The sequence below is a fragment of the Prionailurus bengalensis genome, chromosome A1 (genome assembly GCF_016509475.1).
Source record: "Prionailurus bengalensis isolate Pbe53 chromosome A1, Fcat_Pben_1.1_paternal_pri, whole genome shotgun sequence".
NCBI lineage: Eukaryota > Metazoa > Chordata > Mammalia > Carnivora > Felidae > Prionailurus > Prionailurus bengalensis.
In genome coordinates, this window is record NC_057343.1 from 24,684,797 (window position 1) to 24,698,113 (window position 13,317).

The window sequence follows — 13,317 nt, forward strand, 5'->3', positions numbered from 1 at the left end:
CCGTGTTTCTCTCTGCACTATCAGTTTAAAGGCATCTAATTTATTTTTCTGCAACCTTCCTTCACATCTCTAAATCATCCAAACCAAGGCATGATCGTCATTTTTGGAGAATCTGATGTTCTTGGCTTGATGTCAATTTCAAGAAACGGAGAAGTCAGTCCTGCTTAAGACATTAGGAAAAAGAAATTTCAAAGCCTATTTGTAACTAAGCACATGGAGAGCAGGACAAGACAGCGAGTTCTGAGCAGAAAGCGCAGAGAGTCTGAGTAATGTCCAGAACAAAGGAAGGGCTCAGAAAGAATGACTACGAACTTCGCTACAATGTTCTCTGTCCCGGCTATTAGGTCACCCCAGGAAAATACACAGCTATTTGAAAACGGAAAAGAGCTTTGTGTCCGCCCTCCAGCTGCTCCCTTGGCTTCTTGCAGGCTCTGAAAACAAATCAATGATAGATGCTCACAAGGCATTCTGTTTAGGCTTTTGCTACTCAAAATGTGGTCTCTGGCTCAGCAGTCCCGGCATCACCTAAGACCTTGCTGTAGCATCAGGGGCTCCAACGGAGAACTACTGGGTCAGAATCTACATTTTTTTTTCAAGACTAAGGGGATTCCCGTGCACATGAAAACTTAAGACGTATTAGATCACCAAGAATGGAAAATGCAAACATGAGCAGGCTCCCACTGTCCCACTGTCAGGTCCCATTGTCCAGGAGCCTTCAGTAACTCCCCCTGCCCTTGGGCTAAAGCTCCAACACCTTAAGGTGGCCTTAGATTCTCCCCTCCAGCCTCCTCTCCTCATCCTCCCCTTGTTGTATTTCACCCAAGCCCAACTTAGAGCAGCAACAGGAATCTGCCAGGCTTTCTTTTCCTGCTTTGTGTTGCACGTGTTTCTGCTACTTAAAACAGGACTGTCTTAAAGCCGCTAATTAGAAACAATAAACATTTAAAAAGAGGCCCCCTGGCCCATTGGAGCCCAGTGAATGTGCATGTGGCTAGGTCAGTGCATCAGCTCTGTACACAGCTGAACTCAAGAAGCAGAGCTCTCCCCAGGAGGGTTCTTCAGTCAGTAGCTTTCAGCCAATGGCATTTCTCAAGAGACCTCTTTGTTTACACTTGGATGGACTCTGACAGCAGCTCCCACACCAAAGAATGACAATAAGACTCTCGGGAGCCCTTCTTAGTTGACCAACTGCTGTAATGATTCGTTGAAATGCTCTACTTGTCTTTCCTTCTTCAAAAAGACCTAGTGTTTCGTGTTGGACATGATATGGGTGTCAGCTATGTTGACAAGAATGTCACAAGCTCTTTCACCAGCCAACCTGAAGAGCTTCCTCGTGTCGCGGAGTAGAACTGAAGCTCCCTCCTGTATGAGGGAAGTCCCTGCTGTCTGCTAAGACTGGCATTGACTTTTTAATTTTTCTCGGTAAGTGGACGAGAGAGCTGGGTATTATCGTCACAAATTCTGCTACGTGCAGTCCATACAAGCTAATTACCAATGTCTTCCTAGCAGAGGCACTCATTCACAACTAGCCAGAGAGAGAGAGATGGTTATTCCTCAAGTTCCAGACTATCAAAGGTAGACCATTCGTGGCTTGCGGACTCTACATTTTGCCAAAATGTCTTTATTCGACAGATACTTTTAAGAGCCTAGATTATGTTCAAAGCACTTTGATGATTAGAGGGAAAAAACTGAGATATTTCCAGTGGAATCCAGGAAACCACTTGGCAAGGATACTACACTGTAGCTCCAAAAACTGCATTTTTGGAGTTTGGATTTTGCAGTGCAACCCAAATCACTCAGTCTCTTGAGGTCTGTAACTTAAAACAATACAAAATTTATTATCATACAATTCTGGAGGTCCGAAAATCTGAAATGGGTCTCACTGACTTAAGATCAAGGAGTCAGCAGGGCTGTGTGTTCCTTCCAGAGGCTCTGCAGAAGAATCTATTTCCTGGTCTGTTCCAGCTTCTAGAAGGTGCCTTCATTCTTTGGCTCACGGTCTGCTTTCATCTTCAAAGCCAGCAATGGCTGGCCAGATCTTTGTCACATTGCATCACTCTGACTCTCCTGCCTCCCTCTTTTACTTATGAGGACCCTTGTGATTACGTTGGGACATGTGAATGGTCTAGGATAATCTTCTCCTGTCAGAGTCAGTTGCTTGGCAACCTTAATTCTATCTGCAATCTACATTCTCCTTTGCCGTGTAACATGACATAATTACAGGTTCTGGGGATTAGGATGTGGGCGTCTTTGGGGGACGATTCCTCTCCCTATTACAGGATCTGATTTAATTTGACCAAACTCACTGGAGATTAATAGGCAAGAAGAAATGATAATTTATGACTATTTACTATGAAAAATATAACTTCAGGGTAGTGGAGTCGGTGAGAACGCCCATGGTGGCTGGTCAGCACCTTCTTTCCCTGTAGGCAAACTGACAGGCAAATCTACTTTTAAATAGAAGTTTGTAAGGACAGCACGAAATTAGAGCATCAAGTCAAGCTGAATGACTTAATGGCTAGTGAAATGAATCAAAAAAGAGAGAGAGAAGGGGCCCCCGGGTGGTTCAGTCGGTTAAGCCTCTGACTTGGGCTCAGGTCAGGATCTCACAGTGTGTGGGCCGGAGCCCCACATCGTCCGGCTCTGTGCTGACAGCCTGCTTCACAGTCGTGTCTCCCTCTCTCTCTGCCCCTCCCCTGCTCACGCTCTCTGTCTCAAAAATAAATACACAAAAATTTTTTTAAAAAGAGAGAGAGAGAGAGAAGGTGTTGGTTGGATCCGTCTCTGTGACAGAGAGCTAGTCTCCCCCAGATTCATTTTACTGGCATATTAAAAGATTGTAACTTAATGTGGCAAAATAATTTATTGAATAAATAAAGTATTTGTATTTTATTGTTCGTGATAACTTATTAAGAAGTGGACTTGTTTTATTCTTAGTGCTTTGCAGAAAAATCCAAAGGAATTGAGACCACTTTTCTGTTAATCTCCCTGCCCCTTAGAGGATCAGTAGGGCTTGGAGTACCCCAGGGCGGAGTTAAGGCATTGTGTATTTAACTTAGTTGGATTGTGTGGTATGGTAAGCAGAAAGGCAGGAGTTGCCTGAGTGGGAAGGGGCTTCTTCAAAGAGAAGAAGATTTTTTTTTTTTAGTTTATTTATTTTGAGAGAGAGAGAGAGAGAAAGAACGTGAGAGCAGGTGCGTGCGTGCGTGCGTGCGTGTGTGCGTGTGTGTGTGTGTGTGTGTGTGTGTGTGTGTGTGTTCCTATGCGCATGCGCATGAGGGAGGGCTAGAGAGAGGGGGAGAGAATCCCACAGCGGGAGCCTGTCAGCGCAGAGTCCTATGCAGGGCTCCATCTCGCAATCTGTGAGAACATGACCTGAGCTGAAATCAAGGGTCCGATGCTTAACCAACTGAGCCACCCAGGCACCCCTGCCTTTTTGTTTTTTAATGGGAAGGGCAGAAAGGGTCTGTGAGAGAGGGATATAGCCTCTCTGAAGGGGCAGCGTTTGAATGCTGAGTGACTGAATCCCTAAGAGCCTGGTGAAGGACCCTTGTACCCACACTTGGTATAGAGTGATGGCACTGCTCAAATTAGTAAATTTCAAAAATGAGGATCTCTCTAGTGACCATGATGGAAGAGACCAGAAATGTTACATAGGCACTTGAGTTCTTGACAAACTTTAGGGAGGGAGCAAGGCTCGCTAACACATGGCACCTTTTTCCTGCTACCTTTTCAAGTGGGGATACCAAGTCAACTTAATTTGATGTAGAAACAATTTTAGAAAAATAAGGTTTTTCTTTTCTTTTCTCTTTTTTTTCTTTCTTTCCTTCCTTCTTTTCTTTTCTTTTCTTTTCTTTCCTTTTCTTTCCTTTTCTTTTTTCTTTCTTTCGTATCCAAGTTCCAGAGAAAGATTCCTACCAGCCACACAGGATTTAATCTAGGCATTTTAGCCTTTCCTTATCAAACAGCCCATGTGGAAATGACATAAGGAATTATCTCTACTGGGCCAGAAGGCTACCAGAAAGACTAACAAAATGTCAGGCAAGAAACACTGAGGTACCAGGTCGTCTCTGGGAAGCCGACGTGAAAAACGTAAAATGTGGTTGATGGCTTGAGGCACAAAGGTAGGAAACAGTGAAGTATGTCCTCAGAGCAATTGGTGGGCCATTGAGAGCCTTAGCATAATTGAGACACGAGTGAGAGAAGAGACTGGAAATTGGGCTGAGATCATAGTAAAGAACACTTTAAATGTTGACTAAGAAACTAAATGTTGGACACTTCAAGTGTTTCCAAACATGGGATAATCTTAGCCTCATGTCTTTCCCTTTCACGGGATGGCATTCAAATCACACCCTGCAAGCCACGTGAACAGTTAGCAAATACATGGAACACCAGAAACATGTGAAGTACAGGGCCAGGTCTGGGGGGAGGGAGTTGTGGGGGAAGTAACTCAGAACTGAGTAAGGTCCCCTGGGTCGACAATCCAGAGGGCAAGACAGAATACAAACAGCTTACTGTTTCAGTTCAAACAGCAGATTACTGGGTACCCTTGCACTCATGTGGGACCCCACATTTTTACGTATACCACATTTCTTGTGAAAAGAGACCACAGAACAGGTGCAGCTTCTGGTTCTACTAGTCCCGCTAACTAAGGGCATCTTCAAAGAGGATGGGGAGAGGAGGAGGGGGGCTAAGGACAAGGTTTACTGGTTTTCCGTCAGACCCAAGGCACGTGTCCTTCCTCTTGCCATTTCCACCAAAACAGGCTGACCCTGGGGATCAAGGTTTGCTTGTGACAAAATACTTTTGCTCGTGACGAAAGGGGTAACAGGCTCGAAATGGAGTCATTTGCCCCCACAAGAGTAAACCAAGAGTTCCTTACAGTTTCAGCTACGCCTTGAACGCGCCCTCCAATCAGTCTGGAATGAACTGATGGCACTAGTGAGGTTAGACTGGGTGAGAAGCCCCGCCCCCTGCCTGTCCCTCAGAGGAGAGTGACCTTGCTGGAAATCATCCTTTCTTTTGTTTATGGCTTCCTTGTCCCACCCCCTTTCTGCCTTTAAAAACCTTCCCTTTTTGTACAGAGCTCCCTTCTGTGAGCCTGATTCATGAATCATTGAATAAAGTCAATTAGATCTTTAAATTTACTCAGTTAAATGTTGTGTTTTTTAAAACATATTTTAGCTTCCTCTGTCTCTGAAAGGTAGAACCTCTTTCAGGGTATGGCATTTCTGAACATGCCCTCACAGACCCCCAGCTACCTATCACCGGCAGAAGCAAGTAGTAAAGTGGCAGGATTACTCTTCCTTTTGAATGAGGAGCACGACAAACCCAAAGCTAGGCTCTGGCACCCTAAAGCAAAATAGGGCAAGACTTATGAAAATTCAAAGAGTTTCCGGGGCCAGAAGGCATCTCTTATCTTAGCATGTTGCTTTCCCTTGGGCTTTTACTCCAAAGAAGTATTACATCCTGATGATACATCTTAAATATACTTATATATGTTTATAATATTACATATATATATAATGTATATATCATATATAACATATATACTATGCATTTTCAATATATATTTATATACATGTATATACATACATACACATATAACTTATTATGGTAAAATACACAGAACATAAAATTTACTACTTTAACCATTTGTATGTATCCAATTCAGTGCCATTAAGTACATTTGCAATAATGTGCAACGATCACCACCATCCATCTCCAGAACTTTCTTATCATCCCAAGCAGAAACTGTACCCACAAAATGATAATTTCCCATTTCCACTCCTCCCGTCTCTGGTAGCCTCTCCTCTCTTTTCTGTCTCAATGAGTTTGCCTATTCTAGGTTCCTCACATAAGTAGCATCATCATACAAATTTGTCCTTTGTGGATAATGGAGGTTTCAGACACACAGGAAGGAGGAAAAGAAACTGAGACAAGCCTAATGCAGCCTGGTTCTTTTACCCCTTGTCACATGCTGACTTCCCTCACATGTAGCATCATCCCTTCTTCCCTGAAAGTCATGATGTCAGCAGACTCCTTTTCGTAGCTTACGAGGCAGTTCATCTCATTTCGTTCCTGTTTTGCACGGAGACTGATTTCTCCTTTGCTGACTTCGTTAGCTGAGCTCAACAACAGGGTCGTGTCCCTGCTCATGGCACAAATCACGTCTTGTGAAGTCTGGCTGGGTTTGGAAGGGCAGCTGCCAGGCTTCTGCTCCCCTATGAGGCTGGTCCTGGCCACAGTGGAGACTTGTGTGTGACCAATGGGTGCTGGGCAGGAGCCCAGCTAGATGAAGCCGTGAGTTGTTCCTGATATGCTCACTGCCCTGGGGCCCCAGGGCGTGGAGGGCACTGTGACCTGGAAGATGACCTTCCCCATGAAAAAGTAAACCAACCTCCGCTTTTCCTGAGTGGTTTTTGGCTTGTAATTATCAGTGACTTTCTCAGCATTGAACAATTGATTGGGCAGTCTTGGAAAGCCCAAACTCAGCATTTAGGACTTAGGAAATTCTACCTCCAGAACTCTAATCTCAGAGGGGACAGTCGATTTCCAGTATTCCTTATTTGAAACACCTGTCCTTGAGCTTTCTCTCTTAGTTGTAGAGATAAGCTTGCAGAATGTGGCTTCCTTTACTTGTGATTAGATGTTGAATGTGGATGTTCAAGTTTATAGGATGCCCACATAACAGGGCATAGGCCAGCCTATTTACTTTTGATAAAGATGATTCCAAAGTGACTTCAAAGGGGACTGACCAAATCTTACCATCTTGGTCTAAAATCTTCTAGTGTCCCTACAAGAATGCTTTCTTTGCCTTGGATTTGTCCAGTCTACCACCTAGTACAGTTTGGTTTCTGTTGGTTTTTTTTTTTCCCTTTGAATACTAGACTTACTGGTTTACTTTGCATGACATTTTTTCTGTCCACTTCCTCCTGATTCCTTTCCTCTTTTAATTATTGCTTGAAAATTCTCATGCTTCACCCCTCGATTTCATTATTTTTCTGTGTAGCATGGTGGAAAAGGGACATAAGGTTTGGTTGATGGAGACCTCGGTCTTCAGAGCCCAACTGGGCTTTACTAACTGTGTGACCTTGGACAAGTAACTTAACCTCTTTAAGACACAGAGGAAGAATCTGCGGAAACAAATGATATTCCGGAATATTGATAGGATGGCTCAAAAATAATTTGTAAAAGTACCCGAGCCTACATATACATTTTTTTTTTTTTAGTTTAATGTAAGCCCTTCCCAGTCTGTCTTCAGCCGATCCGAATTCCTGAGACAGGACCCCAAAAGTTCAGAGTCCTTTCCGGTCTAAGCGATTCTAGGCTCCAAACAGGCTGTGCTCAGTGTTAAGTCGGGTGATTGACAGCTAGTGTTCACCAGACTCTGACTTAGGATCAGAGACTACCTGACGCCGCCCCTTAGCCACTCCAGTCTAGGCTGTGCCAGGAAAAGCGTGTTCCAAAGAGACATCCAGCAAATAAAGCCCAACATACCCGTGAGCTGTTTCCACAACCTGGAGGTGACCCAGGACAAAGCCAAAGAACCAGGGGGGTGGGGGTGGGGGGTGCGATGCGGTTGGCTTACCCTGCAGAAGGGAGTCTTTTAAGTAATCCTAGATCGGCTCACCTGCTGCCTGTTGCTACCGGGGCAGGTAACTCCGAGATTCTTCCCCTAACAGAGGTTAGGGCGCTGGCGGAGCGTGTTCAGCCTCCCTAGGGGCGAAGGGACACCATGCACTCAGCCCTACCAACGGTCAGGGCTTCGGTGTCTGAGCGTGACAACATTCTGTTTGGTTGGCAGCTTCTCGCCAGCGTCCAGCTAGATCTGGACGCAACCCGCGGCACCCCTCGCTTCCAGAGGACTAGGTGATGAGTAGGTAGGACGGAGGCTGCCAGGGAAGTCGCCGTCGTGGGGCTCCGCGCGGAGCAGCCCGCTGAGGTCACGCTCGGGGGAAGCTTAGGTCTCCGTCGGGCGCGTAGATCTCTGTGCGGACGAATCCCGAATACTCGGCAGGGTCACGCGTTCTCTCAGGCAATTGCACTGAACGCCAAATACCGCTGCCCGGGGGAGGGGGGGGGGTGCTGGGAATGCGTGTCCGCCAGGTCTGCGGGCATCTCGGTATTTCAACCCCAGAAAGCGCGTTTGCAGCTCAGCCCCCCCCCCCGCTCCCCCCAGCGAGGGAACGGCGTGATTTCGGGAGGGAACGCTGGGGGAGGGGAGCACGGCGGCCCCCGGCTGTCCCAGTCCGCGTCACCCGGCTCGGGGGTGGGCGGCCGAGGACACGGCCGCGGCGGTGGGGGCAGCGCGGGGGCCGCAGTTCCTTCCGGCTCGCGTCCTCCGCGTCTCCCCGCCGGCTGCAGGCCCGGCCGCGGCGCTTCGCTTCCTCGGGGACCTTCTCGGATTGCTGCGGTGGCCCGGGATTTCGATGGGGGTGGGGTGGCGGCGGCGTGGCAGCGTCAGGGCGCCGCTTCCCCCTCCTCGCTCCCTCTTTCCGCCGCGGTGGCGCGCGCCCGGAGCCCAGCGAGCCGGGAGCCGACGCGATGCGCGCACCTGGTGAGCGGGGATGAGCGGGGGTGAGCGGGCCGGGGGCGCGAGGGGCGCCGGAGGTGGGTAACGCCGGCGCGGTGAGGCTGCTGCAGCGGTGAGGGGGGGGAGGGGCGAGGGGCTACGGAGAGGCGTGCGCGAGCTCGGGGGCACGCCGGGGCAGGGGCCCGGCAGTGCCGAGGCCCCTGGGCGAATGGAGGAGGGGGCTGCTCTGCAGGGGTGGCGGGTTTTTATGGAATCGACCTGGCAAAAGGGGGCGACCCCGTGCTGGGCTTGGATCCGTAAGGCTCAGGAACGGAACCTCGAAGACACTTCAGCGCCGGGCGACGGTCAGTGAGCCCAAAGCCTGCGCCCTGCGTGGCCCCAGGCACCGCGCTCCGGGCGCGCCGGCTTTTCTCGGTTCCCCAAAAGCGCGCGCACAGATGGCGAAGGCCCGCGGAGGACCCCCTCCGCACACACCCAGCCCTATGTATGGATGGCTGGTGGCCCAAACCCATAAACTTTCTGTTACTTAACCGAGCTGGGTTAGTGAGCGCACGGCCGGTTATGTGGTCCCCAGCGCCCACCGAGAAGTCCACCTGCTGACACTGCGGCGGGGAAAGCGGCGCTGCACCCCCACCCCGCTCCAGCCTGCGGGTGGCCGCGGTGAGGTTCGCCACCCTCCTGCCACATTGATACCGTCAGCCTAGAGAATGTGGAGAACCGCCGGAAGAGGGGTTATGTAGCCCGAATGGGAATCAAGACGATAAGGAAGGGGTATATTCCAGAACCGTGCTTACTGTGTTATTGCAATGGCACTTGGAAGGATCTCTGAACTGACGGTATGTTGGGAAAGCGCAAAGGACTGAGGGTCTGCAGCCTTGGGTTCCGGGGACTCTGTCCTGAAAGGCTGAGTAGCAGCAGTGAGGTCTGGGCAAGTCAAGAAACCTTGTTTGTGTGAGAAGCAGCAGGGTGATCCCTGCCCTACCTCACCGGACGGTAACTGGAGGAAGAGTAGGGTTTTGAAAAGCAGAAGTGTGGTTTCTATAAATTAAGGTATCACCACATTGCTGCGCACACCTCCCTCCTGGCCGCCAGCAGAACCTCGTTTGGAGCAGAGGTAAGGCAGCACCTTCAGGGTAGTGCGGGCACTTTCCCGCTTACCTGTCCACGATGTCCCGGTGTGGCCGTTCCTCAGTGTTTCGTTCAGGGCCCTCTTGCGAGCAGTACTGCCTGACGCTACGCATCAGTGTGACCTCAGGGTTCAGGAACTGTGCCTTCCTCATCTTCTTTAGGGCCGGAGGGAGATGCTAGGCAAGTTGATGAAAACCGGTCGTGGCCTCTGGGGGTTAGATTTGATTTGAGATGCTCTTCATGACTCTGAAAACATCCTTAGCCTTCTGAAGTTGGAGGTCGTGTTTTCTGACGCAGGGAAGACTGCCAGCACCAAGGATAAACGTGCAAGAATAAGCGTTTTAACTGGAATGGTCTTTAGAGGAGGATAAGCAAAGAGGTCAAGAAAGACTGCGTCGCTCGCGAACACATTTTCCCCACCTGTCTGAGGGCACACAAAGAATAGCTTTGCCAAATTTGAATAGTTTCCCTTGTTACTAAATTTAGATTCGTATTTCTCATATGGAAAGGAAAGAGTCACATGGTTGGTTGCATTACTGTTAAAATTGAAGCAGTTCTTTTTAAATAAGCTTGTCAGGGCGCCTGGGTGGCTCAGTCGGTTAAGCGTCCGACTTCGGCTCAGGTCACGATCTCGCGGTCCGTGAGTTCGAGCCCCGCGTCGGGCTCTGTGCTGACAGCTCAGAGCCTGGAGCCTGTTTCAGATTCTGTGTCTCCCTCTCTCTCTGACCCTCTCCCGTTCATGCTCTGTCTCTCTGTCTCAAAAATAAATAAACGTTAAACAAAAAAAAAAAAATTAAATAAGCTTGTCAAGCCTTCCAGAGATTATAAACATGAGCAATAGTAATGCCTGTGTGTCATATTGTATCCTTTCTAAAGAGATAAGTAAGGTATGCAAGTCAATATTACCAAGACCTCTGATTGTTTTTGTGTTGTCATTTTTTTTTTTTACCATTTACTTATTTTTGAGAGACAGAGCTGTAGCAGGGAAGGGGCAGAGAGAGAAGGAGACACCGAATCTGAAGCAGGCTCCAGGCTCTGAGCTGTCAGCACAGAGCCCAACGTGGGGCTCGAACCCATGAACTGTGAAATCGTGATGTGAGCCAAAGTCGGAAGCTTAACTGACTGAGCCACCCAGGCGTCCCGAGTTTTCATTTTAATTAAAAAGACTTGAAAGATGACTCATTTGCAAAGTTGGGAAATAAAACTAGGTCTCCTTAATTGTGCTTCATACATTGAAGTCTAAGTCTGTAAAATTGCACTTATGGTGATGATAAAGCCAACTTTTATGGAATAGTGTCTGTCGGACTGAGATATGCATGTTACAATTCGTTAAGTTCTCACAACAATCTGTAAAAAAAACGGAAGCACAGAGAGGTTAAGTGCCTTGCCCAAGGTCACACAGCTGGTAAGTGAGGAATTTCTCAGATTGGCATAAAAATTATATTTGATTGGGACTCTTTTGTCCCCCCTTAATTTTTGTGCTGTTGTATCTTACACATACAGAAGCATGAGGGTGAGATTGGGGGGCTCTGGAGCAAGGTTCCAGGCTCCCAGTGCTGAGCTTGCTGCTCAGTTGCTGTGTGTGGTCTTCACTTCCTTTTCCTAGGCCTCAGTGTTCTCATCCACAAGATAGTAATAATAATCCTATATTGAATGATGCTTTATTTCTCATGTGTGAACTGCGAAAGGGAAATACTGCCGCAGGTAAAAGGAAGTCTCAGAGGCAGGTGTTTTTGTCGTCGTTAACAGTAGGCTGGAAAATGACAAAGGAGAAGCAGCTGAAATGATCTACACACTTAAATGTGATCTGCTCAACAACTAATGTTTGAAAATTCCTTAAAAAAATATTTTGGTTCAGGGGCGCCTCGGTGGCTCAGCCGGTCAAGCATCCAACTTCAGCTCAGGTCATGATCTCATGTCTCATAGGTTCAAGCCCCACATCTGGCTCTGTGTTGACAGCTCAGAGCCTGGAGACTGCTTCAAATTCTGTGTCTCCCTCTCTCTGCCCCTCCCCAACTCGGTTCCTCTCTCTCTCTCTCTCTCTCTCTCTCTCTCTCTCTCTGTCTCTCTCTCTGTCTCTCTCTCAAAAATAAATAAACACTACTAAAAGAAAAATTAAAAAAATATTTTAGTTCTGTTCTTGGATCCTTAGTTTTACATTTACTGAAAAAGATAAATGTAAATTGGACCTCAAAGTTTTGGGGGCAGGTGACCTTGAAAAGCACCCATGGCCAACAGGTGCTCTGCTCTAGTTGATTTCAGGTGATGAAGACTGAAGGGCGGTGCGGGATTCTTTTTAATCCTTAGGCTCCTCTACGTTCTCTTATTTCAACAATCTATAGTGGGTCAGGAAACAAGTGTCCTGGGAACATATGTAAAGTACCTCCCTATTCTCTCTTTCTTTCTTTGGAAGCTGTTTTTAGAAGACAGCTTTTGGGACGGCTATTTTACATACGGTAGGTCGGGAGACTTGAGCTTATATTTATGCACATTTTAAGAGTGTTTTAAACCTTCAAATCACTTGACCTGTCCTATGACATACATAAAACCTGTTCTTTGTTTTGTGTTGTTTTCCCTGCTGGCTCACTCTTCGTTTAAACTCGGTCTCTGTGGAGATTTGGGCCAAGGTCACTGACATTGCCAGCAGCTACTTCGTGCTTGATAAACTTGGATATTCTCCAGAAACGTTTGAATCTCTGAGATTTAGAGGTCTTTCCTTCATCCCTGTGCTGTTGCGGGTAAGAATGTGAACTTGGGAGCAAGACTGCTTGGGTGTGCAACGCTCCCCTTTATTGGCTGTGCCTCGGGTCTGCATCTGTAAAGTGAAAACAGTGTTGTTGTATGTACCTCATAGGTTGTTAGAGGGATCAAGTGTGTGTGTGTGTGTGTGTGTGTGTGTGTGTGTGTGTGTGTATAGAAAATCTAGAACAGTTCCAGGCACCTACTAAAAAACTTCATGCAAGTGTTAGTTATGAGCCGATGCCGATGGCTAAGATAATAGGTGAGTACTCTGGAGGAAAAAAAAATAGAGCAGTAAATGAGGATAGTGTGCATCTTAGGGATGCAGTTTGAAAAAGGGTGATGAGGAAAGTCTCATTCCAGAGGTACTTTTGAATAAAGATGGCGGTGCCGAAGACTATAGACGAGTGTAGGGGAGGGGTGCAGAAGGGTATAGAGGTGTAGGGATGTAGAGGTAATAGATAAGGAGGTCAGAGAGGTAACTCAGGGACACACGGACAGATATTGCAAGTGTTGAAGGGTTTATTTTTGTTTGTTTGTTTGTTGGGACCAGCAGAACCTCCCTCACGGTGCTGGTTTAAAGAGAAGGGTGGGTGTCTGAGCTCTGGGTGTAGGGTCTGGGAACCGGTGCCCAGTTACTGGTTGCCATCACATTGACGATGTTGTCTTTACCAGTCCTTGGTTTCGTTTTTTTTTTTTTTTTTCTCTTTTCTTTTTCTAGATAGTTCTGCTGTGGCATTTTCACTTCTTCCTCTCTCTTCTCTATACCTACTTTAGGCACACATATTCAGTATGCCTCTTATTTGCTCTCTGTTTCCCCTTTCAGCTTTCAGTACCTTAGTTTGCAGCCTGACTTAGAGCGAGTGCTCCTTCCATCCCTCTGCCCATGCCCACCAGCATTCTCCAGGCTTCCT

The 13,317-nt window shown here is 47.5% G+C and overlaps 1 protein-coding gene across 4 annotated transcripts in view; it reads left to right on the top strand.

Annotated features, from left to right (window-relative positions):
• The first annotated feature begins 5,823 nt into the window (after window positions 1–5,823).
• Window positions 5,824–13,317, top strand: part of RUBCNL (rubicon like autophagy enhancer) — a 42,413-nt gene continuing 34,919 nt past the window's right edge. For 3 of the 4 annotated variants that reach the window (XM_043578813.1, XM_043578791.1, XM_043578802.1), the window contains exon 1: window positions 5,824–8,560. The gene's annotated coding sequence lies outside the window, so the exon portion shown is untranslated. Of the gene's footprint in view, window positions 8,561–11,769; window positions 12,403–13,317 lie in introns of those variants that run through there. The other variant, XM_043578798.1, reaches the window with a different exon arrangement.